Genomic DNA, 26,096 nt, shown 5'->3' with positions numbered 1-26,096 from the left:
ATATAGGCTTTCCTCTCTCATCGTGACCACTTGAGGAGATTCAATTAAATGAACAAAATCTTTAAAAGTCCATTGTAAACTTGTTGTAGACTGTAAAAAACCATACACAACTTCCCTCATAGGCCGCATACTTGGTCTCAGGTCATGGCATCTGTAGTTAGCTTGATAAGGTTACAGAAAATGTCGCTCATGAAGATGGCATAGTCCCAGCATAGATAGCCTGAAGAAAGTTCAATGATAATATAGCGATGTAGATGTAGTACTAGAGATCTCAGCATGTCTGTTGACTAAACAAAACAATAGAAAAAACTGTCCATGGTTCATGTTCTCATATCAAGTGCTTCGCTTGGATAAAGTTACAGGCCAGTCTCTTTCTCTTGCTTCTGGTCATCTGCTGGAGTTTGGAAACATCAGATATCAAGAATCTTTGCAAAGAATTGTAGGCTTTGATGTCTTGATTGAGATTTTCTTTTCCTTCCCTATCCTATACCAAAAACTTGGTAATCATTGCTATCCTATGATAATCACAGTGTATCATAACATAGAATTCTATTTGCCTCTATATAATAGAACATATGCTTATTATAGACCTTGTTTTGTTAATGTTTGTGCTCATGTGTTATTCCAATGTATATACTAATTCTTTATTTACCTAACAATGTCACAACATAAAATGTCATTTTTATTAATATTCCCACATTATATTGTTTTTAACATTATTACCCACAAATTGGTATCAGTGAGTGGTGTTTAAACCCAGATTGATCTATGTGAAACATTCGCTGAACTTGGCAGCTGTCTTACTGTAATCTGAGACATCAGTGATGGTAAGTATACTAACAAGGACCCACTAACAATAATCAGATATTCCCAATGACCATACAGCTGTGTGTATATGTATACATGCACTTATCCATACACCTATCCAATAATTATACACCTGTAGGGTATATACACTGCATCTGTGTCATTATATGTAAACTCTTTTGAAATCCCACCATAAAGAGTCCTGTAGAAATAAAAACAAAATTTAGTTAACAATTCAACTCCAAAATTCTGATTATGACATCATTATAACCACATGATTAAAATTACTCCCTTGTATCTAAAGCATCATGTACCTCTGAAATGTATCTTTATGTATATCCGGATAAATGTCAATGTTTTTACTATAATGTCACAGAATAAAACATTGTGCACTTAATATTTTTTCCCCTATGTTTCCTCCTGGAAAACAACTAAGACACTTTTTCCTTAGTCATATGGTTTGTTTCAATTATTTTGTCACATCACACACACACATACACACATACATTCCCCTTACTGAGCAGCTGCTACAACACGTCACTCATTCATCATCGATAACTTTTACATTTACTTCCACCATCTAAAAATGCGCATTGCAACTTTTTAGTATTTTCATAGGAAAGTCCCAAAAAATAGATGTTTAATGGATCCAACAAGTCTCGGTGTATTGGTTGTTCTTCAATATTCTGATCCTTCCATGGTGAACACAAATATATATAGGCCTTTCCAAAAAAATTCTTCTAAAGACAAAATAGACATAAAAGAGAAAACATGGACACAAATGTATGCATCTGTCTCAGGACATTCCAGGCTATCCTGTTCCCATCAATCACCTCCTAAGCCCATGCTTTTATGCTCACACTAAATGGGAATTAAAATATCATGCAACAAGACTTGGTAGATACAATACATTGTTTAATCAAATGCATTCTGTTATATTAGTACAACATATTAGCAACATATTAGCAACATATTATAAAACAGTGCATGCTAACACAAAGCCACTATTTACAATCCACCATTATATACAAAGATGCACATATTCTTTTACATGGAGACTCTGTAACGAGAAAGAATAACATTAGAATCACATATTATAAAATTTAGCCATTGGGAGTGATTCCGGAAATAATCTAATAATGCTATATTATGTGGAAAAGTAATAGATACAATAGAGAAACATTGTACATACAAATTCTTCCTGACATCTGAGGAAATGACTCCAATACTATTAATAACTTTCAAATTTTCCACAGGAAATTTTAGGGGAAGAAAAATATAACCCTAAACCATACATTTGTTATACTAACAACTAATAACTAATAATTCTCTTCTCTCAGGGTCAAATTATAATTGCAATGTATTAATTAGCATATTCTTCTATATTACTGCTAACAATAGGATAACTACTTTTTACTCCAGGTCATTTGCCAATAAATCATTACTCTTCCCGTACTGGGCTACTTCTAGCCAATACCTATACCAGGCCTGATAACTTCCTGTTTCATTACATCATTGAATGCATACCTACTCAAATATTCAGATTCACCTAATTTATACATTTTCCTGATCTTCTCCTTAATAAATGTAATGCTGCTTCGGTCTTCTATCACCTGTCAGTCTGTTATGGAGAAATTCTCTGTGTATTCTAACATTCTTTTTCTCATGTTTCCTAGCCATATGAATTACAGAGGCAGCTTCAAAAATAACTCCCTAGCCAGAAACCAATACAAAGGTCACAGGATCTAAAATGGAGCCAAAAAACACAGATCCATCTAAACAGTCTCTCTTTAACCCTAAAAATCCCTTCACAGATAACAACTTACTTGCTCTAAGGGCCCTACAACAAAATTGTCCCCACAATACAACTCTGGTATTTCCCATTAATTTATCTCACTTTTTATTTTTATCTCAATAAACAAAACTTTTCAATTACTGAGATAAAGCAGCAGTCACTATTTGTTAGTTTAGTTTTCAAACATTCTAAAACCTGAGACAAGAATTGTACACAAATCTTACACAATCTGATTGCAACTCTCAGAAATAACACACAACTCCAGTACCTCCAAAAAATCATTATAAACTCCAGACCTCAAAGATATTACTGAGCAGGGGGATTTGTCTGACTCTGTAGAATGACATACTACTCACAACATAAAATACACACATTTGCTATGCAATAGCACTACCCCCCACCAACTCCATGTAACAGACATAGGCAATAAATCAGCCTCAGACCCTGCACTGAGAACACAAAACACAGAGGAAAGATATTACCTCATCCAGCAACCCAGCTTTCTAAGGAGCTAAGCTTTTCTAACATTCAGATTCACAACTCCATACAGGCTTCCATTTTCCACTATACTACCTCAAATAGACAGTTCAGACACCTTTCTACTTTCTCCCTTGATATTAACTAGGGACTTCCCCACTTTCCCCTAAAACAAGAGGATATGTAGATTGTGGTCTAGTGGGTGTACCCTAAGGGGTGTCCCTTCCTACAAGAAACACAATACTCAGCTGTGGGTGGGTTTTGCTGGCCACAATAGAGACACTCTCAGCACTGGGGATTGCTACCATTATAAGGTGGGGGCAGATTGTTTTCAACATGATATAAATATCCACTAACCTTTCCATTACAATATTCCAATTACATATATCCCACACAAATCCATCAGCTTTTTATCTCTACAAACCACCAAATCCACTGGAGTCTTGTATCCCTCAAGACACACTTTTGGCTTAAACAAAAATCGTAAGCCTTTCATTATGTATGTTGGTTTCTGTTCCCACAGGGGACTATGACTGGTTCCCCTACATCGCCTTCCAGGTGTCAGCTTGTTTCTTCCCCCGTGATTCAATCAGGGCTAATCCCAAATTGTTTCACAAGGTGAATATCGGATTACACCGAATGCTATCCTGTGTACAAAAATATCCTGCGTGTGAGACCAAAAGGTCACACACACTGTCCAGGATGCTCGCTGACCCCCGTAAAAATACAAAAAACAGCAAAAAAGAAAAATCACAACCTTCCTCAGACAGAGTATTCAATGCAGTCATAATCTTCCCTTTGGAGTTCAGTAACCCCCAAAAACTGAGCAACTGAGTGAATTTCCTACTTCCGCGTCACACCGCGCCCAGTCCTCCCTGCGTCAGCCTACTCCTCGTGTTGTTACCGTAGCTAATCTATCGGTCTCAACAGGAGGCGGTTACCTGTAGAGATTACCTGTAGAGATCCCGCGTCATCCACAATGTAGGGTCCAATTTATACACAACAAGGGTCCCACGTCCCCCGCAGTGTGGAGCACGACTTAATAATCCCCAGAGGTCCCTCACAGTTCCTGGACATATAAAATGTCACTGACACAGTAAAAATGAACAACCGATAACTGTAACTATTCCTCTAACCAAGAGTCCTCTAACCAAGAGTCTTCACCTCAAAAGAGTCCTCCAACAATGAGTCCTCAGTCACACAGTTCCTAAGGGAAACCACTTCCACCAACCCAGGGTATGGTCATATGCACATATATATATACATATACACAATAAGGGTTCTTGGGTCAGTACAACAGGGACAATAAAACTGGCCGTTCATGTCCTGATCTAAAGGATCGATATAGCCACACCCAGTTTCCCAAGGACCGTCTAATACACGCATAAGCCACAGATTTATAAAAAATCAGCAGACTTACCGTGTTTTAGTGGAGGTGATCAGCCTCCTAATTTAGGCGGGTCCTGGGGTCATCCAGTATGTAGCAAGTTGTCGGGTCCTCGCGATCAATTGTCCCATGAAGACCTCAGGCCCCACGTTGGAAATGCACTGAAAGGGTGATTTGGGTGATTTGTATCACCCCTCTTCGAATGACCATCCCTGTCCAAATTATAACACTGAGGCCGGCAGTGAGAAAATAACACCAAACACGTGCGTTGGTATCGCTCCTCTCTCAGCAGGGTGCACCACTTTATTGCAAATACAGTGGGGTCTTATACAGTTTAGGGTGGGCTCAAAATGGACAAGAATATACATGTTAAGTTCTCATTGGCTACAGTCCAGAGACAGGGCACAGTTCTTTGCATAATTATAACTTCACAGCAATGGTCTGGTACTTCCATTTAGAGCCAGGGCTCCTCTCAATACATCCAGGATGGAATAGCTTGATTGACAAGAGGGTCTGTTGTCCAGCAGCATGGCAAAAACAGAAAACCTTCACACGCAGATTCCATATGCTAAATATATATTGGGCTAAGACTGAAGTTAAGGAATAGCAATGGTTTTTGATATATATTTATATTATTATATACCTTCACAGTGGGATCCTTACCGTCTATGGCTGCCAGGGGGGGGATGTGAAGACGTCCAGCAGCAGCTCTGGAAGTTTTCAGGTACAGAATGAGGACTGTGTGAGGGGAGTGAGGACTGTGAGAGGAGTGATAACTGTGTGAGGACTGAGAGGAGTGATGACTGTGTGATAACTGTGAGAGGGGAGTGATGACTGTGTGAGGGGAGTGAGGACTGTGAGAGGGGAGTGAGGACTGTGAGAGGGGAGTGAGGACTGTGAGAGGGGAGTGAGGACTGTGAGAGGGGAGTGAGGACTGTGTGAGGGGAGTGAGGACTGTGTGAGGGGAGTGAGGACTGTGTGAGGGGAGTGAGGACTGTGAGAGGAGTGAGGACTCTGAGAGGAGTGAGACTGTGAGGACTGTGAGGGGAGTGAGGACTGTGAGAGGAGTGAGGACTGTGAGAGGAGTGAGGACTGTGAGAGGAGTGAGGACTGTGAGAGGAGTGAGGGGAGTGAGGACTGTGAGAGGAGTGAGGGGAGTGAGGACTGAGAGGGGTGAGGGGAGTGAGGACTGTGAGAGGAGTGAGGACTGTGAGAGGAGTGAGGACTGTGAGAGGAGTGAGGACTGAGAGGAGTGAGGACTGAGAGGAGTGAGGACTGAGAGGAGTGAGGACTGAGAGGAGTGAGGACTGTGTGAGGAGTGAGGGGAGTGAGGACTGAGAGGGGTGAGGACTGTGGAAGGAGTGACAACACACACACAACCACCCACACCACTGACCAGACACAGCAGCCAGATAGATATATATATATATATATATATATATATATATATATATATATATATATATATATATATATATCTATATATATATAGAGGAATGGTCTGTATAGAGTGGTGGTCATCTATGAAGAGGTGGTCTATATAGATATAAAAAATAGATAGATAGGAGATAGATAGATAGATAGATAGATAGATAGATAGATAGATAGGAGATAGATAGATAGATAGATAGATAGGAGATAGATAGATAGATAGATAGATAGATAGATAGATAGATAGATAGATAGATAGATAGGAGATAGATAAATAGATAGATAGGAGATAGATAGATAGATAGATAGATAGATAGATAGATAGATAGGAGATAGATAAATAGATAGATAGGAGATAGATAGATAGATAGATAGATAGATAGATAGATAGATAGGAGATAGATAGATAGATAGATAGATAGATAGATAGATAGATAGATAATAGATAGATAGATAGATAGATAGATAGATAGATAATAGATAGATAGATAGATAGATAGATAGATAGGAGATAGATAGATAGATAGATAGATAGATAGATAGATAGATAGGAGATAGATAGATAGATAGATAGATAGATAGATAGATAGATAGATAATAGATAGATAGATAGATAGATAGATAGATAGATAGATAGATAGGAGATAGATAAATAGATAGATAGGAGATAGATAGATAGATAGATAGATAGATAGATAGATAGATAGGAGATAGATAGATAGATAGATAGATAGATAGATAGATAGATAGATAGATAGGAGATAGATAAATAGATAGATAGGAGATAGATAGATAGATAGATAGATAGATAGATAGGAGATAGATAAATAGATAGATAGATAGATAATAGATAGATAGATAGATAGATAATAGATAGATAGATAGATAGATAGATAGATAGATAGATAGATAGATAGATAGATAGGAGATAGATAGATAGATAGATAGGAGATAGATAGATAGATAGATAGATAGGAGATAGATAGATAGATAGATAGATAGATAGATAGATAGATAGATAGATAATAGATAGATAGATAGATAGATAATAGATAGTTAGATAGATAGATAGATAGATAGGAGATGGATATCTAGCAGCTCATCACATATCTTGGATTGTACATACCAGCTCACCCCTTTTAATGTCTAAAAGCCTATTACCTATACCACTATTATTTTTAGGCAAAGATAATCTGGTTAAAAGGGTTCTCCAGAATTTAAAAAAAACATAATTGTTTTGTTCCAAAACAGCACCACCCGTGGTCTTAGGTTGTGTGTGGTATCACAACTTGGCTCTATTCACTTTAGTCGAATACCACACACAAACTGAGGACAAGAGTGGTGCTGTCTGTGGAAGAAGGCAGCTATATTTTTCTAATGTTAAGCCCTTTTACTTTTTTTGTGGTTCTATATTCCAGATGTAGAAGCCTCTTACACGGCTCTGTATCCTTATTCACTATAAGAAATGTAAAAGAATATTCCCTATATTATTATTATTATTATTATTATTATTATTATTCAGAAATCCTTGTCACTTGCTGAGGTTTCCTATGGGTAACAATGGTTGGGGGCCCACTCAGACTCACTCGCCCCCCCTAGGCTGAACCCCTAGCTACGCCCCTGCTCCCAGCCCCCGAAACTCTTATCTCCAGCCCAGCGGCACTTGTATTCATCTTCCCCACTGCTGCTGATGACTTCACATGTCTGGGACAGACAGGAGTGAAGAGAGTGCAGGGGCTGCGGGACTGGAGATAGGAGCTGTGGGGGCTGGGAGCTGTGTGTGCGGCTGTGCACATAGCCACTACTGGGGAGAAAGCCACTGCTGTGCTGCCATGTGAGTATCCTTTTTTATTTTTCTGGTACACATCTATCTATCTATCTATCTATCTATCTATCTATCTATCTATCTATCAGATAGATAAATGATTGATAGATACATAAATGGTTGATAGATAAATGATTGATAGATAAATGATTGATAGATAGATAGATAGATAGACAGACAGACAGACAGACAGACAGATAGATAGATAGATAGATAGATAGATAGATAAATGATTGATAGATAGATGATTGATAGGGAGATAGAGATAGATAGATAGATAGATAGATAGATAGATAGATAGATAGATAGATAGATAGATAGATAGATAGATAGGAGGGAGATAGATAGATAGATAGATAGATAGATAGATAGATAGATAGATAAAATACAAATAGTGTACACGTCACTCAAGGAAGAAGATCGGGTGCCGGCAAGCATGCCGGGGGTCCACCAGGCAATGGTGAATATATCTTTCAAAAAGGCTGCAGCACTCCGGAGTGCTGCAGCCTTTTTGATAGATAGATAGATAGATAGATAGATAGATAGATAGATAGATAGATAGATAGATAGATCTACAGACAACAAATGTCAGCAGCACAAGCCATGATGTTGGTGCCAGCAAATTAAATATTGACCAGACATAGATGTCTATACCATACGGATATTTCACGGCACTCCAACTTCTATATTGCAAAAGAAGTGTTTATTCCATCAACGCGCAAAGCATTAACAAATAGTGCAGCACAGCAAACAGTCACAAACGCGAGGTTTCGGTGAGTCAATCACCATTTTGAAGCGTGACTCGCTAAAACGTCGCGTTTATGACTGATTTAGGGGCGTGTCTTGGGGTTTAGGGGCATGTCTTTGTGTGGGGTTAGGGGCGTGTCCATGTCCCTCTTTCCTCTCAGCCAAAGTTGGGAGGTATGCAGATATGTGGAAAAAAAGTTGTAGTAACCAATGGTTTGGTGGGGCTGTACGGTGCAATCTGGTATGGGCAGTGGCGGTCTTTGGCACCAAGCATCCCAAGCGCTCACTTGGGGCCCCCAACATCCAAGGGGGCCCCCACGCCCCGCTCTTGTGCTCAAGAGGGCTGGACAGGGCCGCTGCCCCGCTCGCTGCTGCCATCTGAACTGTAACTATGAGCACTCGTAATGAGTGCTCATAGTTACATGCAGCAGCACTGACAGGGCGGGAGCCATTGGCTCCCTTCCTGTCAGTCACTCTTGTGGCTGCAGAAAGTGTTTTCCCTGCGGTCACAAGTGGCCGCTTTGTCCTTCTGGTGCCGGCGCTCCAGTGACATCACTGGAGCATCGGCGCCAGGACAAGGGGAGTGCGGCCTCTTGTGATCGCAGGGAAAACCCTTCCTGCGGCCACAAGAGTGAAGAGAAGAGGAGACGCCCGGACCCAGGTGAGTATAAGTGTGTTTTATTGTGTCATATACTATATGGGAGGGGGAGCACACAGGGGTCTGTTTAACTGGGGGAGCGCACATCGGGGGTCTATATAAATGGGGGGAGCACACAGGGGGCTATATAACAGGTGGAGCACACAGGGGGGCTATATATAACTGGGGGAGCACACAGGGGGGCAATAGACTACTGGGGCTTCACAGAGGGGTCTATATACTACTGGGTGCAGCACATAGGGGGTCTATATACTACTTGGGGCAGTAGAATGGGGTCTATATACAACTTGGAGAGCACACAGGAGGTCTATATCCAAGTGGGGGAGCACACGGGGGGCTATTTACCACTGGGGGAGCACACAGGGGGTCTATATACTACTGGTGGAGCACACAGTGGTCTATATACTACTTGTGGGGCACACAGGGGGTCTCTATACTACTCGGGGAACATACAGGGGGTCTATAAACTACTGGTGAGGCACACAGGTGGTCTATATACTGCTGGGGGCAGCACACAGGGGGTCTATATATAACTGGGGGAGCACACAGGGGTCTGTATACTACTGGGGCAGCACACAAGGGGTCTATATAATACTGGTGGGGCACACAGGGGGTCTATATACTACTGGGAGAACCACACAGAGGGTTTATATACAACTGGAGGAGCACACAGGGGTCTATATCCAAGTGGGGCAGCACACAGGAGGTCTATATCCAAGTGGGGGAGCACACACGGGGGCTAAATACCCCTGAGGGAGCACACAGGGGGTATATACAACTGGGGGTAGCATACAGTGGGTATATACGACTGGGGGCAGCACACAGGGGGTCTATATACAACTGGGGCAGCACACAGGAGGTCTATATACTTCTTGGGGAGCACACCGGGGGCTATATACAACTGGGGGAACACACAGGGGTCTATATACTACTGGGGGAAGCACACAAGGGGTATATACTACTGGGGGGCACGACACAAGGGGTATATACTATTGGGGGCAGCACTCGAGGAGTATATATTACTGGCGGTAGTGCACAAGGGGTATATACCACTGGGGGCAGCACACAGCGGTCTATTGTTGTGGAGCGCGTGTTGAGGGGGGGGGGGCCCAGACATAACTTCGCTTGGGGCCCCAGAAATGCCAAGACCGCCTTTGGGTATGGGAACCAACTGTACACACTTTCTGTCACCCCTATACAATGAGCAATGGAGTTCTATGCAGGATGCACTACAAATCCCAGCAATAAAGTGTAGTACACACTAGTTTAGGGGGTGCTTGACAGTGCTATCTTGTATGGTTATTAACTGTACACACTTTCTGTCACCCCTATACAATGAGCAGTGAAGTTCTATGCAGGATGCACTACAAATCCCAGCAATACAGTGTAGTACACACTAGTTTAGCGGGTGCTTGACGGTGCTATCTGGTATGGGCATCAACTGTACACACTTTCTGTCACCCCTATACAATGAGCAGTGAAGTTCTATGCAGGATGCACTACAAATCCCAGCAATACAGTGTAGTACACACTAGTTTAGGGGGTGCTTGACGGTGCTATCTGGTATGGGCATCAACTGTACACACTTTCTGTCACACCTATACAATGAGCAGTGAAGTTCTATGCAGGATGCACTACAAATCCCAGCAATACAGCAAGGCCGGGACAAGGAGTCTTGGTGCCCTAGGCAGAGAAGGCAAATGGCACCCCCCCCCCCCCCCAAGCCACTGTTATCAGAATTGGCGCGGCACAGACAGTGTAAAGCCCAGAAAGTGCCCCCACACTGTATTACGAGCCCCAGTACATTCAGTAGTTATCCTTTAACATTCTTACCACCATACAGTGATTACATATTGCCTGGAGAAAAACAAAAGATATCACTAATGATACCATTGAATAATACCGCCACACCATGACCACTATCACTATAACCCAGATAACAGAGTGCAGTTACATCCAGTTACTCACAGGTGACGTCTTCTCTGATAAAAGTCTTTCACATTTTCTTTTTCCCTCCATCCAGCGTGGGCCACCTTAAAGTCTTCTCCTGGCTGTGAATCTTCTCTCCAGAATCTGCCAGAGAAACATTTTAGGCTCCAGCACATACAGTAGTTAGGTCCCCTGTACCCCTATATGCCCCCATAGTTTTAAGGTGTCCCTGCGCCCCCACTTAATAATTAGGTATGCTCTGTGCCCCATTATATTAGTAAGGTCCCTCTGTGCAGTCCCAATGTGTTATAGACCCCTGTGTGCTGCCCCCAGTTGTTTATATATCCTCTGTGGGCTCCACCAATTTTATCTGTGTGTGTATATATACCCCCTGTGTGCTCCCCCAGTTGTATATATATCCCCTGTGCGCTCCCCCAGTTGTGTGTATACATATCCCGTGTGCTCTCCCAGTTGTATATATATCCCCTGTGCGCTCCCCCAGTTGTGTATATACATATCCTGTGTGCTCTCCCAGTTGTATATATATCCCCCGTGTGCTGCCCCCAAGTAGTATATAGACCCCTGTGTGCTGCCCCCAGTAGTATATAGACCCCTGTTTGCTGCCCCCAGTAGTATATAGACCCCTGTGTGCTGCCCCAGTAGTATATAGACCCCTGTGTGCTGCCCCCAGTAGTATATAGACCCCTGTGTGCTGCCCCCAGTAGTATATAGACCCCTGTGTGCTGCCCCCAGTAGTATATAGACCCCTGTGTGCTGCCTCCAGTGGTATATAGATCCCTGTGTGCTGCCCCAGTTATATATAGACCCCCTGTATGCTGCCCCCAGTTATATATAGACCCCTGTGTGCTGCCTCCAGTAGTATATAGACCCCTGTGTGCTGCCTCCAGTAGTATATAGACCCCTGTGTGCTGCCTCCAGTAGTATATAGAACGCCCGTGTGCTGCCCCCAGTTGTATATATATCCCCTGTGTGCTGCCCCCAGTTGTATATATTTTTGTGCATGTATATTTATGGATATACACACAGACACACACATTTCTGCATATATATATATATATATATATATATATATATATATATATATATACATACACACACAGGCACATACTTATGTATACATACACATTTATGTACAGTATATATACACACACACACACACACACAGATACACACACTTATGTACAGTATACACAAAGGCACACACATTTATGTACAGTACACACACACACACACACACACACAAACTTATGTATATATATTCACACACACCACACTCACACCCTTATGTATACACACACACAAACTCTCTTATTTATACACACTCAGACTCTTATGTATACACACACACACTCACTCTCTCTCTCTCTCTCTCTCTCTCTCATGTATACACACTCACACTCATGTATACACACACTCACACTCTTATGTATACACATAGAGACACAAAACAACTACCTCTCAGCTAGGTTGCTTGCACTTTCTGTCCTCACCATCCTGGGACTGTCATGGAGGGGTCTGCTGCTGCTGATGATGATGTTGCAGAGATGAGCAGCTGACAGGAGAGGCACAGGCAGACACTTCCTGGTCCCCCTGTGTGGTCTCTGCAGGCTGCAGTTCTTTACCTCCTCCTCCTCCCTGGCCCGACAGCTGAGCAGCTCCCAGAGCCTGGAGGATGTGCAGCAGGGGATGTAAGTAATGCTGCACCGTCCCCCATCCTGGTGTCCTAGAGCAGGTCAGACGCCTCCTGGAAGTGGGAGCTCAGCCAGAGCAGTGTCCCGACAGGGAGCTGCCCTCCCATGTACAGCAGCAGCAGCTGAGGACTCGACGGACCTGTGCATCTCCCGGCAGGGGGCTGATATAATCAGCTCCTGTATGCTGCTTTCGGGTTCGGCCTGGTGGCACCCCCTGCTGTTTGGCGCCCTAGGCCATCGCCTACCCCTGCCTACTCTTTGTCCCGGCCCTGCAATACAGTGTAATACACCAGGACCACCAGCCCCAAAAATAAAAAAAAAGTACACTGAGCACTTCTTAGGGGTGTGTATGCAAGACCTAATGTCCCCTTTCTGTCAGCAGCCGGTCACCACAGTGTGCTGGTTAAATCCCGGTAGCAGCACTGCAACTCCCAGCCAGCAGTCTCTAGTAATAGTATTAATAAAAGCTTTTAAGCCCTAAAAGGGACTGTTTGTTTGTATTGCTAGTATATACCCTGCCTACTGGAACGCTATATCCTACACTGGCTCTCTCCCTCAGCAGCAACTCTGTCCCTGATCTCTTCAGGCACAGTACTGCCGCCGCTGATTTTTATATGGCAGGGTCATCTGATCTGGCCAACGAATCGCTGCTATCGACATGTATGGGTCCCACCTCATCGGAGGATGTACCAAAGAGTCTCCTGCATGTTTATTGGCTGAGAAATAGCGCTCAAACTGACTGGAAACGGATGATGAGATTTCCTCAAATATCGCAAGATGCTCGTCCAAGCGACGAGTACCATTGACTACCGTAATATTCAAAGCTCGGACAAGCATGCTCGCTCATCACTATCCATAACCTTCTGACAATCCGAGCTTTCTGATAGCTCAGCTGGTAGAGCAGAGGACTGTAGTAAAAACATTAGCAATCCTTAAGTCACTGGTTCGATTCCGTCTCGAAGGACCTTTTTCTTTGGGGGGAGGGAGGCGGATGCATCCTTTCATGTTGGACCTTTCGAGCAGTTGAAACACACATTCTGGCTGCGCTCTTCCTCTACTACCTTAAAACACCCTTTTAAGAGAGCTGTGCTCCCAGTCTCAGGAATTTAAAACAGGCACCACATCCAAGCTCTCAGTTGGGAGTGCAGCTCAGGCCTGCCAAAGGAGGGCCTTTCGCTGTGGCCTGAAAGCCAAAGAAAATTAGGCCATCGTCCCTGGGTGGGCTCGAACCACCAACCTTTCGGTTAACAGCCGAAAACGCTAACCGATTGCGCCATAGAGACACCGTTGCTGTGCGCAATCGCTCAAAGCCCCAGCCAGGTCACATGACCTTTGACTCAATAATATTAAAAAAGGAAAACAGCCTCAAGGGGGGGCCCTGGCCTTTAACAAATGGCTATACTTGCTGGCGCATGGTACCCAGAGGCCGCCTATTTCGGCTTCTCTTCCCCGCCTTCCCAACCTCCTGAGCAGCAGCAGAGTGGTGCAGCGGAAGCGTGCTGGGCCCATAACCCAGAGGTCGATAGATAGAAACCATCCTCTGCTAAGAGCTCACTTTTACAAACCCCGCAAGTACAATTCCCCAGAAGTTTCTGCTTAAAATCTAGGAGAGTGGGGGCCGATTCATCAGCCGCCTCTTGCTCGTTGCCAAACACCTGTCTTCAATATCTCCAACAAGACAAACTGGACAAGTATGTGGCTGTGTCTAAAAAGCCTTGTTGCAAGCAAATATCACCTGCTTGCGCAAAGAAGGTTTTGTGTTGCAGTAGTGGGGTAGCCAAAAATTTCTTCCAGAAGCACCATGCTTCTGCCCGGTTTCGAAGCCGGAATATTTCACGTGTTGGTGCTTTTGGCTACGTAGTGGGGTAGCCAAAAGGCTGCAAAAGAACTGTGTTTCTGCCCGGTTTTGAACCGGGGACCTTTCACGTGTGAGGCGAACGTGATAACCGCTACACTACAGAAACCTGCCTGTTGAGACAGGCACCGCTATGGCGAGCCAGCCGCCAGTAGTCAAACTGAGCGGAGGAAAACTGGGGCTTCGAAGTAAAAAGGTTTGTCCCTGGATCAAAAGGGTACACAAACCAATGTTTCTGCCCGGTTTCGAACCGGGGACCTTTCGCGAGTTAGGCGAACGTGATGACCACTACACTACAGAAACTCAGCGGAGGCCAACAAAGCTTTCCTCGCGAGCCAACAACACAAGTTTGAAAAAAGGAAGGAAAGTACTTTAAACTGGGGACCATCCCAGGCTGCCCCAAGTCCTGTCAGCTTCCCAATAGTTTCTTACTTGTGGCGATTGGGATGCACACTTAAAAAAACAAACCAAAAAAAAACTGGTTATTTAAGTCACAGCGTGGTGGGATGATGGCCAAAGTGAAGGGACGTGAGAGGGGGATTAGCTCAAATGGTAGAGCGCTCGCTTAGCTTAGGAGGCCGGCCAAGCCTTCGATAGCTCAGCTGGTAGAGCGGAGGACTGTAGTAAAAACATTAGCAATCCTTAGGTCGCTGGTTCGATTCTGGCTCGAAAGACCTTTTTCTTTGGGGGGAGGGAGGCGGGTGCATCCTTTCGTGTTGGACCTTTCGAACAGCTGAAACACACATTCTGGCTGCGCTCTTCCTCTACTACCTTAAAACACCCTTTTAAGAGAGCTGTGCTCCCAGTCTCAGGAATTTAAAACAGGCACCACATCCAAGGAGGTAAGGAAGGCGGGGAAGAGAAGCCGAAATAGGCGGCCTCTGGGTACCATGCGCCAGCAAGTATAGCCATTTGTTAAAGGCCAGGGCCCCCCCTTGAGGCTGTTTTCCTTTTTCGATATTATTGAGTCAAAGGTCATGTGATCTGGCTGGGGCTTCGAGCGATTGCGCGAAGCAACGGTGTCTCTGTGGCGCAATCGGTTAGCGCGTTTGGCTGTCAACTGAAAGGTTGGTGGTTCGAGTCCACCCAGGGACGATGGCCTAATTTTCTTTGGCTTTCAGGGCACAGCGAAAGGCCCTTCTTTGGCAGGCCTGAGCTGCACTCCCAACTGAGAGCTTGGATGTGGTGCCTGTTTTAAATTCCTGAGACTGGGAGCACAGCTCTCTTAAAAGGGTGTTTTAAGGTAGTAGAGGAAGAGCGCAGCCAGAATGTGTGTTTCAGCTGCTCGAAAGGTCCAACACGAAAGGATGCACCCGCCTCCCTCCCCCCAAAGAAAAAGATCCTTCGAGCCGGAATCGAACCAGCGAACTAAGAATTGCTAATGTTTTTACTACAGTCCTCCGCTCTACCAGCTGAGCTATCGAAGGCTTGGTCGGCCCTTGCTCGCCTACCTCCTAGGCTTGTCAAAGAGTGGCATGAGAAAAGGCATTTGAAAAAGTCAAAAGGTTATGGAGGATGCGGGCTTCGATCCCGCTACCTCTTGCACGCTAAGCGAGCGCTCTACCATTTGAGCTAATCCCCCTCTCACGTCCTTTCACTTTGGCCATCATCCCACCACGCTGTGACTTAACCCCTTAAGGACCGGGCCTGAAATGGCCTTAAGGACCGGAGCAAATTTTATGAATATGACCAGTGTCACTTTATTCATTAATAACTTCGGGATGCTTTTACCTATCTGGCTGATTCTGAGAATGTTTTCTCGTGACATATTGTACTTCACATTTCTTGTACATTGAAGTCGATACTTTTAACGAATCTTTATGAAAAAAAACAAAATAACGTGAAAAATTGTGAAAAAATGCATTTTTCCAACTTTAAAACTTTTCTGCTTATACAGAAAATGGTTATACGACATATATTATATATTAAATAGCATTAGCAACATGTCTACTTTATGTTGGCGGCATTTATTAAACTATATTTCATTTTTTTTAGACAATAGAAAGCTTAAAACATTAGCAGCAAAATTCCAAATTTTCTGTAAAATCTCAAAATCAGATATTTTTAGGGACCTGTTCAGGTTTAAAGTGTATTTGAGGGGCCTGTATGTTAGAAAGCCCCACAAAGCCCCCCATTTCAGAAACTGCAGCCCCCACACTCTGCAAAAGCTTATCCAGAAAGTTTTTTAACCCTTTAGGGGAGTCACAGAAATAAAAGCTAAGTGTGTAAGAAATTTGAAAATTTTAATTTTCTGTGCAGAGATTTTCTTGTAATCCAATATCTTTCATAATTGTAAACCTATTACCAGAGAAATGCACCCCAATATTGATTGCCCCGTTTCTGCAGTTTATAGAAATACCCCATATGTGGCCCTATTGCGCTATTTGACGCAACCAGAAGCCTCAGATATAAAGGAGCGCCTAGTGAATTTGAACACCTCAGTTATATTTGGTCATTTTTGACTGTACCACTTACGGTTGGCAGAGGCTCTGGGGTGCCAAAACCTAAAAAACACCCCTAAAGGGACACCATTTAGAAAACTACACCCCTCAAGGAATGTAACAAGGGGTGCGGTGAGCATCTGGACCTCACAGGTGCTTCACAGATTATCTGAACAATATGGCGTAAAAAAATAAAAATTATTTCTTTATACTGAAACGTTGTTCTAGCATTCAATTTTTCATTTCCACAAAGGGATAAAAGGAAAAAAACGCATAAAACATGTAGCGCAGTTTCTCCCGAGTACGGAAATACCCTACATGTGAACATAAAGTGCCAAGCGGGCGCAGGACGAGCCTCCAAAGGGAAGGAGCGCCAATAGGCCTTTGGAAGCTGAATTTCACTGGAATGGATTTCAAGGGCCATGTCGCATTTACAGAGCCCTCGTGCTGCCAAAACACTGGAAACCCCCCACAAGTGACCCCATTCTGGAAACTACACCCCTCAAGGAATCTAATAAGGGGTGCAGTGAGCATATGGACCCCACTGGTGACGGGCACAAATGTGAAACAATGTGACGTGAAAGTGAAAAATTTCATTTTTTCACTTTCAAGGCACAAATGTGGCCGTCATCAAGGGGTCCATATCCTCACTACACCCCTTGTTAGATTCCTTGAGGGGTGTAGTTTTTAGAATGGGGTCACTTGTGGGGGTTTCCAGTGTTTTGGCAGCACGAGGGTTCTGTAAATGCAACATGGCGTTCATCATCCATTCTAGCCAAATCCAACCTCCAAAATCCAAATGGCGCTCCTTCCCTTGAGAGGCTTGCCCTGCGCCCACATGGTGCTTTATGTCCACATGTGGGGTATTTACGGACTCGGGGAAATTGCTCTACACATTTTGTGTGTTTTTTTCTCTTTTAACCCCTTGTGAAAATGAAAAATTCAAGGCTAGACCAACATTATAGTGTAAAAAAAAGTAATATTTCATTTTCACGCCACATTGTTCCACATTTGTGTCCGTCACCAGTGTGGTCCATATGCTCACTGCACCCCTTGTTACATTCCTTGAGGGGTGTAGTTTCCATAATGGGGTCACTTTTGGGGGCTTTTACTGCCTTGGCAGCACAGGGAGTTTTTGAATGCAACATGGCCCTCGAAATCCATTCTACCCAAATCCAGCCCCAAAAAGCTAAATGGCGCTCCTTCCATTCAGAGGCCCGTCTTGCGGCTACATAGCGCCTTAAGTCCACATGTGGGGTATTTCCATACTCGGGGGAAATTTCTCTACATGTTTTGTTTTGTTTATTCTCTTTTAACCCCTTGTGCAAATGAGAAACGTCAAAACTAGATCAATGATGTTGTGTAAAAATTTAATTTTTTACACTTAAACATTGGCCTAGCCGTGAATTTTTCATTTTCACAAGGGTTTAAAAGAGAAAAAAAACACAAAACGTGTACAGCAGTTTGTCCCGAGTACGGAAATACCCCACATGTGCACATAAAGCGCGATGCGGCCGCAAGACGAGCCTCCGAAGGGAAGGAGCACCATTTGGCTTTTGGAGGCTGGATTTGGCTGGAATAGATTTCAAGGGCAATGTCGCATTTACAAAGACCCTATGCTGCCAAGACAGTGGTAAACCCCCACAAGTGACCCCATTCTGGAAACTGCACCCCTCAAGGAATCTAATAAGGGGTGCAAAGAGCATATGGACCCCACTGGTGACGGGCACAAATGTGGAACAATGTGACGTGAAAGTGAAAAATTTTGTTTTTTCATTTTCACAGCACAAATGTGCCCATCATCAAGGGGTCCATATGCTCACTGCACCCCTTGTTAGGTTCCTTGAGGGGTGTTGTTTCCAGAATGGGGTCACTTGTGGGGGGGGTTTCAATGTCTTGGCAACACAGGGCCTTTTGAATGCAACATGGCATTCACCATCCATTCTAGCCAAATGGCGCTCCTTCCCCTTGGAGGCTTACCCTGCACCCGCATGGCGCTTTATCTCCACATGTGGGGTATTTCCGTACTCAGGGACAATTGTTCTACACATTTCGTGTTTTTTTTATCTTTTAACCCCTTGTGAAAATGAAAAAATAAAGACTAGATCAATGATTTAGTGTAAAAATTAAAAAACTTTTTACACTAAATGTTGGTCAAGCCTTGATTTTTTCATTTCCACAAGGGGTTAAAAGAGAAAATTAACACAAAGCGTGTAGGGTAATTTCCCCTGAGTACGAAAATACCCCACATGTGGACATAATGTGCCATATGGGCACAGGCCAAGCCACCAAAGGGACAGAGCGCCATTTAGAGGCTGGAATGGAGGACGAAGGTCATGTCTGGTTCGCAGAGTGCCCGTGCTGCCAAAACATTGGAAACCCCCCACAAGTGACCCCATTATGGAAACTACACCCCTCAAGGAATGTAACAAGGGGTATAGTGAGCATATGGACCCCACTGGTGACAGGCACAAATGTGGAACAATGTGCTGTTAAAATGAAAAATTTAATTTTTTACACTAAGACGTTGGTGTAACTTTGAATTTTTCATGTTCACAAGGGGTTAAAAGAAAAAAATAAACGCCTAATCACGTAGCGCAATTTCCCCTGATTATAGGAGTACCCCACATGGGGACACAAAGTGCAAAGTAACCGCACGGAAAGCCTCCAAAGGGAAGGAGCGCAATTTGGATTTTGGAAGCTGGATTTGGCCAGAATAGAGGACGAAGGGCTCTCAGAGCCCCCGTGCTGCCAAAACAGAGGAAACCCCCCACAAGTGACCCCAACGAACTCAGGAATCTGTGGTTCGTACGGGGTGGGGTCACTTGGGGGGGCTTGTGGGGATTCCTGGGGCCTAGTCCTGGGGCAGCGCCTTGGGGGCTTGTCATCACTAAATGGTGATGACGATGAGGAAGAAGAGGAAGGAAGAGGGAACGAGGGATCTTCCTCTTCTCCCTCACTGGTTGTCTCAGTATCGGAGGCAATCCAGGCGAATGCCTCTTCAGCCGAGAACAACCTGTGGGCCATTTTGTTTTTTTTTCTTTAGGATGTCTTCACACACACCGGATACGCACACTGCGGATCCAGCGTCAGTGCATCCCTATGATTGACATCCCTCTGCCTATATGTAAGTTAACGCACTTTGCCTCCTCCCCGCTCCGGCTTGCTTCGGGGCTCCTGGCGTCTGCTCATCCCGCGCAGCCAATCAGTGAGCTGCCCCGCCGCAGCCACTGATTGGCTGAGCCGGATGTCCTGCTGAGAACCCCCGAAGCAAACCAGAGTGGGGGGGAGGTGATGTATGCTCCGGCCATTGGGGGGTTAACTTACATACACGCAGCGGGATGTCATTCCTGCTGCGTGTATGTATTCTCATAGGGATGCACTGGCGCTGGATCCGCAGCAGATTTCGCTGTGAATCTGCAGCGTGAAATCCCCTGTGGATCCGGTGTGTGTGAAGGCATCCTTAGAGGGGTGTGTAAGTGTTATGCTTTTACACGTGTAAGTGTAAGTGTTTTATGTACTGTTTTTACATTTTATTTGTGTGTTTTTTAAGAGGGGAGGGTGGCAGCGAAGAGGGTAAGAGGAGAGGGTGGCAGGGGAGGGGAGAGGGGCGGCAGGACGGAGGGGAAAGCAGAGAGGGTAGGAGGAGAGGGTGGCAGGGGAGGGGAGAGGGGCGGCAGGACGGAGGGGAAAGCAGAGAGGGTAGGAGGAGAGGGTGGCAGGGGAGAGAGGGTAAGAGGGGAGGGTGGCAGCGGAGAGGGTAAGAGGAGAGAGTGGCAGGGGAGGGGAGAGGGTAAGAGGAGAGAGTGGCAGGGAAGGGGAGAGGGTAGGGGGAGAGGGTGGCAGGGGAGGGGCGGCAGGACAGAGGGGAGAGGTTAAGAGTAGAGGGGCAGCAGGACAGAGGGGAGAGGGTAAGAGTAGAGGGGCGGAAGGGGAGAGGGGAGAGGGTAAGAGGAGAGGGGCGGCAGGGGAGAGAGGGTAAGAGGAGAGGGGCAGCAGGGGAGAGAGGGTAAGAGGGGAGGGTGGCAGCAGAGAGGGTAAGAGGAGAGGGTGGCAGGGGAGAGGGGCGGCAGGACGGAGGGGAGAGCAGAGAGGGTAGGAGGAGAGGGTGGCATGGAGAGAGGGTAAGAGGGGGGGTGGCAGCGGAGAGGGTAAGAGGGGCAGCAGGACGGAGGAGAGAGGGTAAGAGGAGAGGGTGGCAGGGGAGAGAGGGTAAGAGGGGAGGGTGGCAGGATGGAGGGGAGAGGGTGGGAGGAGAGAGGGGCTGGCAGGACGGAGGAGGGGTGGGCTGGCAGGACCGAGGGGGGGGCTGGCAGGACGGAAGGGGGTGGCAGGACGGAGGGTGGTGGCAGGACAGAGGGGGGGCTGGCAGGACGGAGGGGGGTGGCAGGACGGAGGGGGGGGGCTAACAGTACGGACGGGGCTGGAAGGACTGAGGGGGGCTGGCAGGACTGAGGGGGGCTGGCAGGATGGAGGGGGGCTGGAAGGACAGAGGGGGGTGGCAGGACGGAGGGGGTGGCAGGACGGAGGGGAGGCTGACAGTACGGACGGGGCTGGAAGGACTGAGGGGGGCTGGCAGGACTGAGGGGGGCTGGCAGGACGGAGGGGGGGCTGGAAGGACGGAGGGCGGGGCTGGAAGGATGGAGGGGGGTGGCAGGACGGAGGGGGGCTGACAGTATGGAGGGGGGTGGCAGGACTGAGGGGGGCTGGAAGGATGGAGGGGGGTGGCAGGACGGAGGGGGCTGGCAGGACTGAGGGGGGTGTCAGGACGGAGGGGGGACTGGCAGTACGGCGGGGGTGGCAGGACTAAGGGGGGCTGGCAGGACAGAGGAGGGGGTGCTGGCAGGACAGGGGGGGTGCTGGCAGGACAGGGGGGGCTTGCAGGACAGGGGGGGTGCTGGCAGGACAGGGGGGGGCTTGCAGGACGGGGGGGGGGGTGCTGGCAGGACAGGGGGGTGCTGGCAAGACAGGGGGGGCTTGCATGACAGGGGGGGCTTGCAGGACGGGGAGGGGGGGTTCTGGCAGGACAGGGGGGGGCTGGCAGGACGGGGGGGGGGGGCTGGCAGGACAGGGGGGGCTGGCAGGACAGGGGTGGGCTACCTGGAGCTGGACGGGGGGAGCTGGCAGAGGACACTGGAGGAGGAGGTATCCGAGGGGGGGGGGTTGCGGAGGGGGATTGGGGGAGGCATGCAGCACAGGGGAAGGAGGAAGCACCCGGTGCGGTCCTGGAGTGTGCCGGGTGCCTCCTCCCCCCGAGCTGCCTCCTCCTCCGGTAACAGGGAGATGATAATCTATCTCCCTGTTACCGGAGGAGGAGGCAGCTCGGGGGGAGGAGGCACCCGGCGCCCGGTAAACTCCAGGACCGCACCGGGCGCCGGGCACAGGACTCACTACCCCCATCATCACCTTCTCTGCTGCACATTCTTAGCAAGCAGAGAAGGTGATGATGGGGGTAGTAGTGCGGATCGCCCGTTATTGGCCGGCCGGCGGCAGCCGGCCAATCGCGGGCGATCGGGGGGCCGGATCTAAGGGCAGGTGATGCCCAGGCACTGCTGTGGTTGGTGCTGTCTCGGACAGCACCAATCACAGCTCTGTGCCGGGGTCCGGTCCCGGAAATACAGCAAATCGCTGTGATTGGCAGATGACAAGTCATCTGCCAATCACAGCGATCGTCGTCACGGGGGGCAGGGAAATTGCCCCCTTTGTGACACATGAAGATGGCTGCTGATAGAATCAGCAGCCATCTTTACCGGAGCGCCGCGCGATTCCGCGCGGCGCCCGTTTAAAGGGCCGGCGTACCGGTACGTCATGGGTCCTTAAGTGACAGTGATCCATGACGTACCGGTACGTAATGGGTCCTTAAGAGGTTAAATAACCTGTTTTTTTTGTTTGTTTTTTTTTAAGTGTGCATCCCAATTGCCACAAGTAAGAAACTATTGGGAAGCTGACAGGACTTGGGGCAGCCTGGGATGGTCCCCAGTTTAAAGTACTTTCCTTCCTTTTTTCAAACTTGTGTTGTTCGCTCGCGAGGAAAGCTGCGTTGGCCTCCGCCGAGTTTCTGTAGTGTAGTGGTCATCACGTTCGCCTAACACGCGAAAGGTCCCCGGTTCGAAACCGGGCAGAAACATTGGTTTGGGTACCCTTTTGATCCAGGGACAAACCTTTTTACTTCGACGCCCCAGTTTTCCTCCGCTCAGTTTGAATACTGGCGGCTGGCTCGCCATAGCAGTGCCTGTCTCAACAGGCAGGTTTCTGTAGTGTAGCGGTTATCACGTTTGTCTCACACGCCAAAGGTCCCCGGTTCGAAACCGGGCAGAAACACAGTTCTCTTGCAGCCTTTTGGCTACCCCACTACGTAGCCAAAAGCACCAACACGTGCAATATTCCAGCTTCGAAACCGGGCAGAAGCATGGTGCTTCTGGAAGAAATTTTTGGCTACCCCACTAGTGCAACACAAAACCTTCTTTGCGCAAGCAGGTGATATTTGCTTGCAACAAGGCTTTTTAGACACAGCCACATACTTGTCCAGTTTGTCTTGTTGGAGATATTGAAGACAGGTGTTTTGGCAACGAGCAAGAGGCGGCTGATGAATCGGCCCCCACTCTCCTAGATTTTAAGCAGAAACTTCTGGGGAATTGTACTTGCGGGGTTTGTAAAAGTGAGCTCTTAGCAGAGGATGGTTTCGATCCATCGACCTCTGGGTTATGGGCCCAGCACGCTTCCGCTGCGCCACTCTGCTGCTGCTCAGGAGGTTAGGAAGGCGGGGAAGAGAAGCCGAAATAGGTGGCCTCTGGCTACCATGCGCCAGCAAGTATAGCCATTTGTTAAAGGCCAGGGCCCCCCCTTGAGGCTGTTTCCTTTTTCGATATTATTGAGTCAAAGGTCATGTGACCTGGCTGGGGCTTCGAGCAATTGCGTGCAGCAACGGTGTCTCTGTGGCGCAATCGGTTAGCGCGTTCGGCTGTTAACCGAAAGGTTGGTGGTTCGAGTCCACCCAGGGACGATGGCCTAATTTTCTTTGGCTTTCAGGGCACAGCGAAAGGCCCTCCTTTGGCAGGCCTGAGCTGCACTCCCAACTGAGAGCTTGGATGTGGTGTCTGTTTTAAATTCCTCAGACTGGGAGCACAGCTCTCTTAAAAGGGTGTTTTAAGGTAGTAGAGGAAGAGCGCAGCCAGAATGTGTGTTTCAGCTGCTCGAAAGGTCCAACACGAAAGGATGCACCCGCCTCCCTCCCCCCAAAGAAAAAGGTCCTTCGAGCCGGAATCGAACCAGCGACCTAAGGATTGCTAATGTTTTTACTACAGTCCTCCGCTCTACCAGCTGAGCTATCGAAGGCTTGGCCGGCCTTTGCTCGCCTACCTCCTAGGCTTGTCAAAGAGTGGCATGAGAAAAGGCATTTGAAAAAGTCAAAAGGTTATGGAGGATGCGGGCATCGATCCCGCTACCTCTCGCATGCTAAGCGAGCGCTCTACCATTTGAGCTAATCCCCCTCTCACGTCCGTTCTCTTTGGCCATCATCCCACCACGCTGTGACTTAAATAACCAGTTTTTTTTTGTTTTGTTTTTTTAAGTGTGCATCCCAATCGCCACAAGTAAGAAACTATTGGGAAGCTGACAGGACTTGGGGCAGCCTGGGATGGTCCCCAGTTTAAAGTACTTTCCTTCCTTTTTTCAAACTTGTGTTGTTCGCTCGCGAGGAAAGCTGCGTTGGCCTCCGCCGAGTTTCTGTAGTGTAGTGGTCATCACGTTCGCCTAACACGCGAAAGGTCCCCGGTTCGAAACCGGGCAGAAACATTGGTTTGGGTACCCTTTTGATCCAGGGACAAACCTTTTTACTTCGAAGCCCCAGTTTTCCTCCGCTCGGTTTGAATACTGGCGGCTGGCTCGCCATAGCGGTGCCTGTCTCAACAGGCAGGTTTCTGTAGTGTAGCGGTTATCACGTTCGCCTCACACGCGAAAGGTCCCCGGTTCGAAACCGGGCAGAAACACAGTTCTTTTGCAGCCTTTTGGCTACCCCACTACGTAGCCAAAAGCACCAACACGTGAAATATTCCGGCTTCGAAACCGGGCAGAAGCATGGTGCTTCTGGAAGAAATTTTTGGCTACCCCACTAGTGCAACACAAAACCTTCTTTGCGCAAGCAGGTGATATTTGCTTGCAACAAGGCTTTTTAGACACAGCCACATACTTGTCCAGTTTGTCTTGTTGGAGATATTGAAGACAGGTGTTTGGCAACGAGCAAGAGGCGGCTGATGAATCGGCCCCCACTCTCCTAGATTTTAAGCAGAAACTTCTGGGGAATTGTACTTGCGGGGTTTGTAAAAGTGAGCTCTTAGCAGAGGATGGTTTCGATCCATCGACCTCTGGGTTATGGGCCCAGCACGCTTCCGCTGCGCCACTCTGCTGCTGCTCAGGAGGTTAGGAAAGCAGGGAAGAGAAGCCGAAATAGGTGGCCTCTGGCTACCATGGCGCCAGCAAGTATAGCCATTTGTTAAAGGCCAGGGCCCCCCCTTGAGGCTGTTTTCCTTTTTCGATATTATTGAGTCAAAGGTCATGTGACCTGGCTGGGGCTTCGAGCAATTGCGTGCAGCAACGGTGTCTCTGTGGCGCAATCGGTTAGCGCGTTCGGCTGTTAACCGAAAGGTTGGTGGTTCGAGTCCACCCAGGGACGATGGCCTAATTTTCTTTGGCTTTCAGGGCACAGCGAAAGGCCCTCCTTTGGCAGGCCTGAGCTGCACTCCCAACTGAGAGCTTGGATGTGGTGTCTGTTTTAAATTCCTCAGACTGGGAGCACAGCTCTCTTAAAAGGGTGTTTTAAGGTAGTAGAGGAAGAGCGCAGCCAGAATGTGTGTTTCAGCTGCTCGAAAGGTCCAACACGAAAGGATGCACCCGCCTCCCTCCCCCCAAAGAAAAAGGTCCTTCGAGCCGGAATCGAACCAGCGACCTAAGGATTGCTAATGTTTTTACTACAGTCCTCCGCTCTACCAGCTGAGCTATCGAAGGCTTGGCCGGCCTTTGCTCGCCTACCTCCT

The 26,096-nt window shown here is 47.1% G+C and overlaps 17 non-coding genes across 17 annotated transcripts; 8 read left to right on the top strand and 9 right to left on the bottom strand.

Annotated features, from left to right (window-relative positions):
- Positions 1-13,977: 13,977 nt before the first annotated feature.
- Positions 13,978-14,051, bottom strand: TRNAN-GUU (transfer RNA asparagine (anticodon GUU)). Its single transcript has one exon. It is a non-coding gene; the product is annotated as a tRNA-Asn (tRNA).
- Positions 14,052-14,659: 608 nt separating this feature from the next.
- Positions 14,660-14,732, bottom strand: TRNAV-CAC (transfer RNA valine (anticodon CAC)). Its single transcript has one exon. It is a non-coding gene; the product is annotated as a tRNA-Val (tRNA).
- Positions 14,733-14,853: 121 nt separating this feature from the next.
- TRNAV-AAC (transfer RNA valine (anticodon AAC)) lies at positions 14,854-14,926 on the bottom strand. The gene has a single exon. It is a non-coding gene; the product is annotated as a tRNA-Val (tRNA).
- A 284-nt stretch (positions 14,927-15,210) lies between these two features.
- Positions 15,211-15,297, top strand: TRNAY-GUA (transfer RNA tyrosine (anticodon GUA)). The gene is given in 2 exon segments: positions 15,211-15,247; positions 15,262-15,297. It is a non-coding gene; the product is annotated as a tRNA-Tyr (tRNA).
- Positions 15,298-15,644: 347 nt separating this feature from the next.
- TRNAD-GUC (transfer RNA aspartic acid (anticodon GUC)) lies at positions 15,645-15,718 on the top strand. The gene has a single exon. It is a non-coding gene; the product is annotated as a tRNA-Asp (tRNA).
- A 245-nt stretch (positions 15,719-15,963) lies between these two features.
- On the bottom strand, positions 15,964-16,050 carry TRNAY-GUA (transfer RNA tyrosine (anticodon GUA)). The gene is given in 2 exon segments: positions 15,964-15,999; positions 16,014-16,050. It is a non-coding gene; the product is annotated as a tRNA-Tyr (tRNA).
- Positions 16,051-23,118: 7,068 nt separating this feature from the next.
- Positions 23,119-23,191, top strand: TRNAV-AAC (transfer RNA valine (anticodon AAC)). The gene has a single exon. It is a non-coding gene; the product is annotated as a tRNA-Val (tRNA).
- Positions 23,192-23,312: 121 nt separating this feature from the next.
- On the top strand, positions 23,313-23,385 carry TRNAV-CAC (transfer RNA valine (anticodon CAC)). Its single transcript has one exon. It is a non-coding gene; the product is annotated as a tRNA-Val (tRNA).
- Positions 23,386-23,731: 346 nt separating this feature from the next.
- Positions 23,732-23,803, bottom strand: TRNAM-CAU (transfer RNA methionine (anticodon CAU)). The gene has a single exon. It is a non-coding gene; the product is annotated as a tRNA-Met (tRNA).
- A 190-nt stretch (positions 23,804-23,993) lies between these two features.
- TRNAN-GUU (transfer RNA asparagine (anticodon GUU)) lies at positions 23,994-24,067 on the top strand. Its single transcript has one exon. It is a non-coding gene; the product is annotated as a tRNA-Asn (tRNA).
- Positions 24,068-24,312: 245 nt separating this feature from the next.
- TRNAY-GUA (transfer RNA tyrosine (anticodon GUA)) lies at positions 24,313-24,399 on the bottom strand. The gene is given in 2 exon segments: positions 24,313-24,348; positions 24,363-24,399. It is a non-coding gene; the product is annotated as a tRNA-Tyr (tRNA).
- Positions 24,400-24,481: 82 nt separating this feature from the next.
- Positions 24,482-24,554, bottom strand: TRNAA-AGC (transfer RNA alanine (anticodon AGC)). The gene has a single exon. It is a non-coding gene; the product is annotated as a tRNA-Ala (tRNA).
- A 231-nt stretch (positions 24,555-24,785) lies between these two features.
- Positions 24,786-24,858, top strand: TRNAV-AAC (transfer RNA valine (anticodon AAC)). Its single transcript has one exon. It is a non-coding gene; the product is annotated as a tRNA-Val (tRNA).
- A 121-nt stretch (positions 24,859-24,979) lies between these two features.
- TRNAV-CAC (transfer RNA valine (anticodon CAC)) lies at positions 24,980-25,052 on the top strand. Its single transcript has one exon. It is a non-coding gene; the product is annotated as a tRNA-Val (tRNA).
- A 345-nt stretch (positions 25,053-25,397) lies between these two features.
- On the bottom strand, positions 25,398-25,469 carry TRNAM-CAU (transfer RNA methionine (anticodon CAU)). Its single transcript has one exon. It is a non-coding gene; the product is annotated as a tRNA-Met (tRNA).
- A 192-nt stretch (positions 25,470-25,661) lies between these two features.
- On the top strand, positions 25,662-25,735 carry TRNAN-GUU (transfer RNA asparagine (anticodon GUU)). The gene has a single exon. It is a non-coding gene; the product is annotated as a tRNA-Asn (tRNA).
- A 245-nt stretch (positions 25,736-25,980) lies between these two features.
- TRNAY-GUA (transfer RNA tyrosine (anticodon GUA)) lies at positions 25,981-26,067 on the bottom strand. Its single transcript is given in 2 exon segments — positions 25,981-26,016; positions 26,031-26,067. It is a non-coding gene; the product is annotated as a tRNA-Tyr (tRNA).
- Positions 26,068-26,096: the final 29 nt, after the last annotated feature.

This window comes from Dendropsophus ebraccatus, unplaced genomic scaffold, assembly GCF_027789765.1.
Source record: "Dendropsophus ebraccatus isolate aDenEbr1 unplaced genomic scaffold, aDenEbr1.pat pat_scaffold_488_ctg1, whole genome shotgun sequence".
In the NCBI taxonomy this organism is placed as follows: Eukaryota; Metazoa; Chordata; class Amphibia; order Anura; family Hylidae; genus Dendropsophus; species Dendropsophus ebraccatus.
This window is presented reverse-complemented; position numbering and strand designations above follow the sequence as displayed.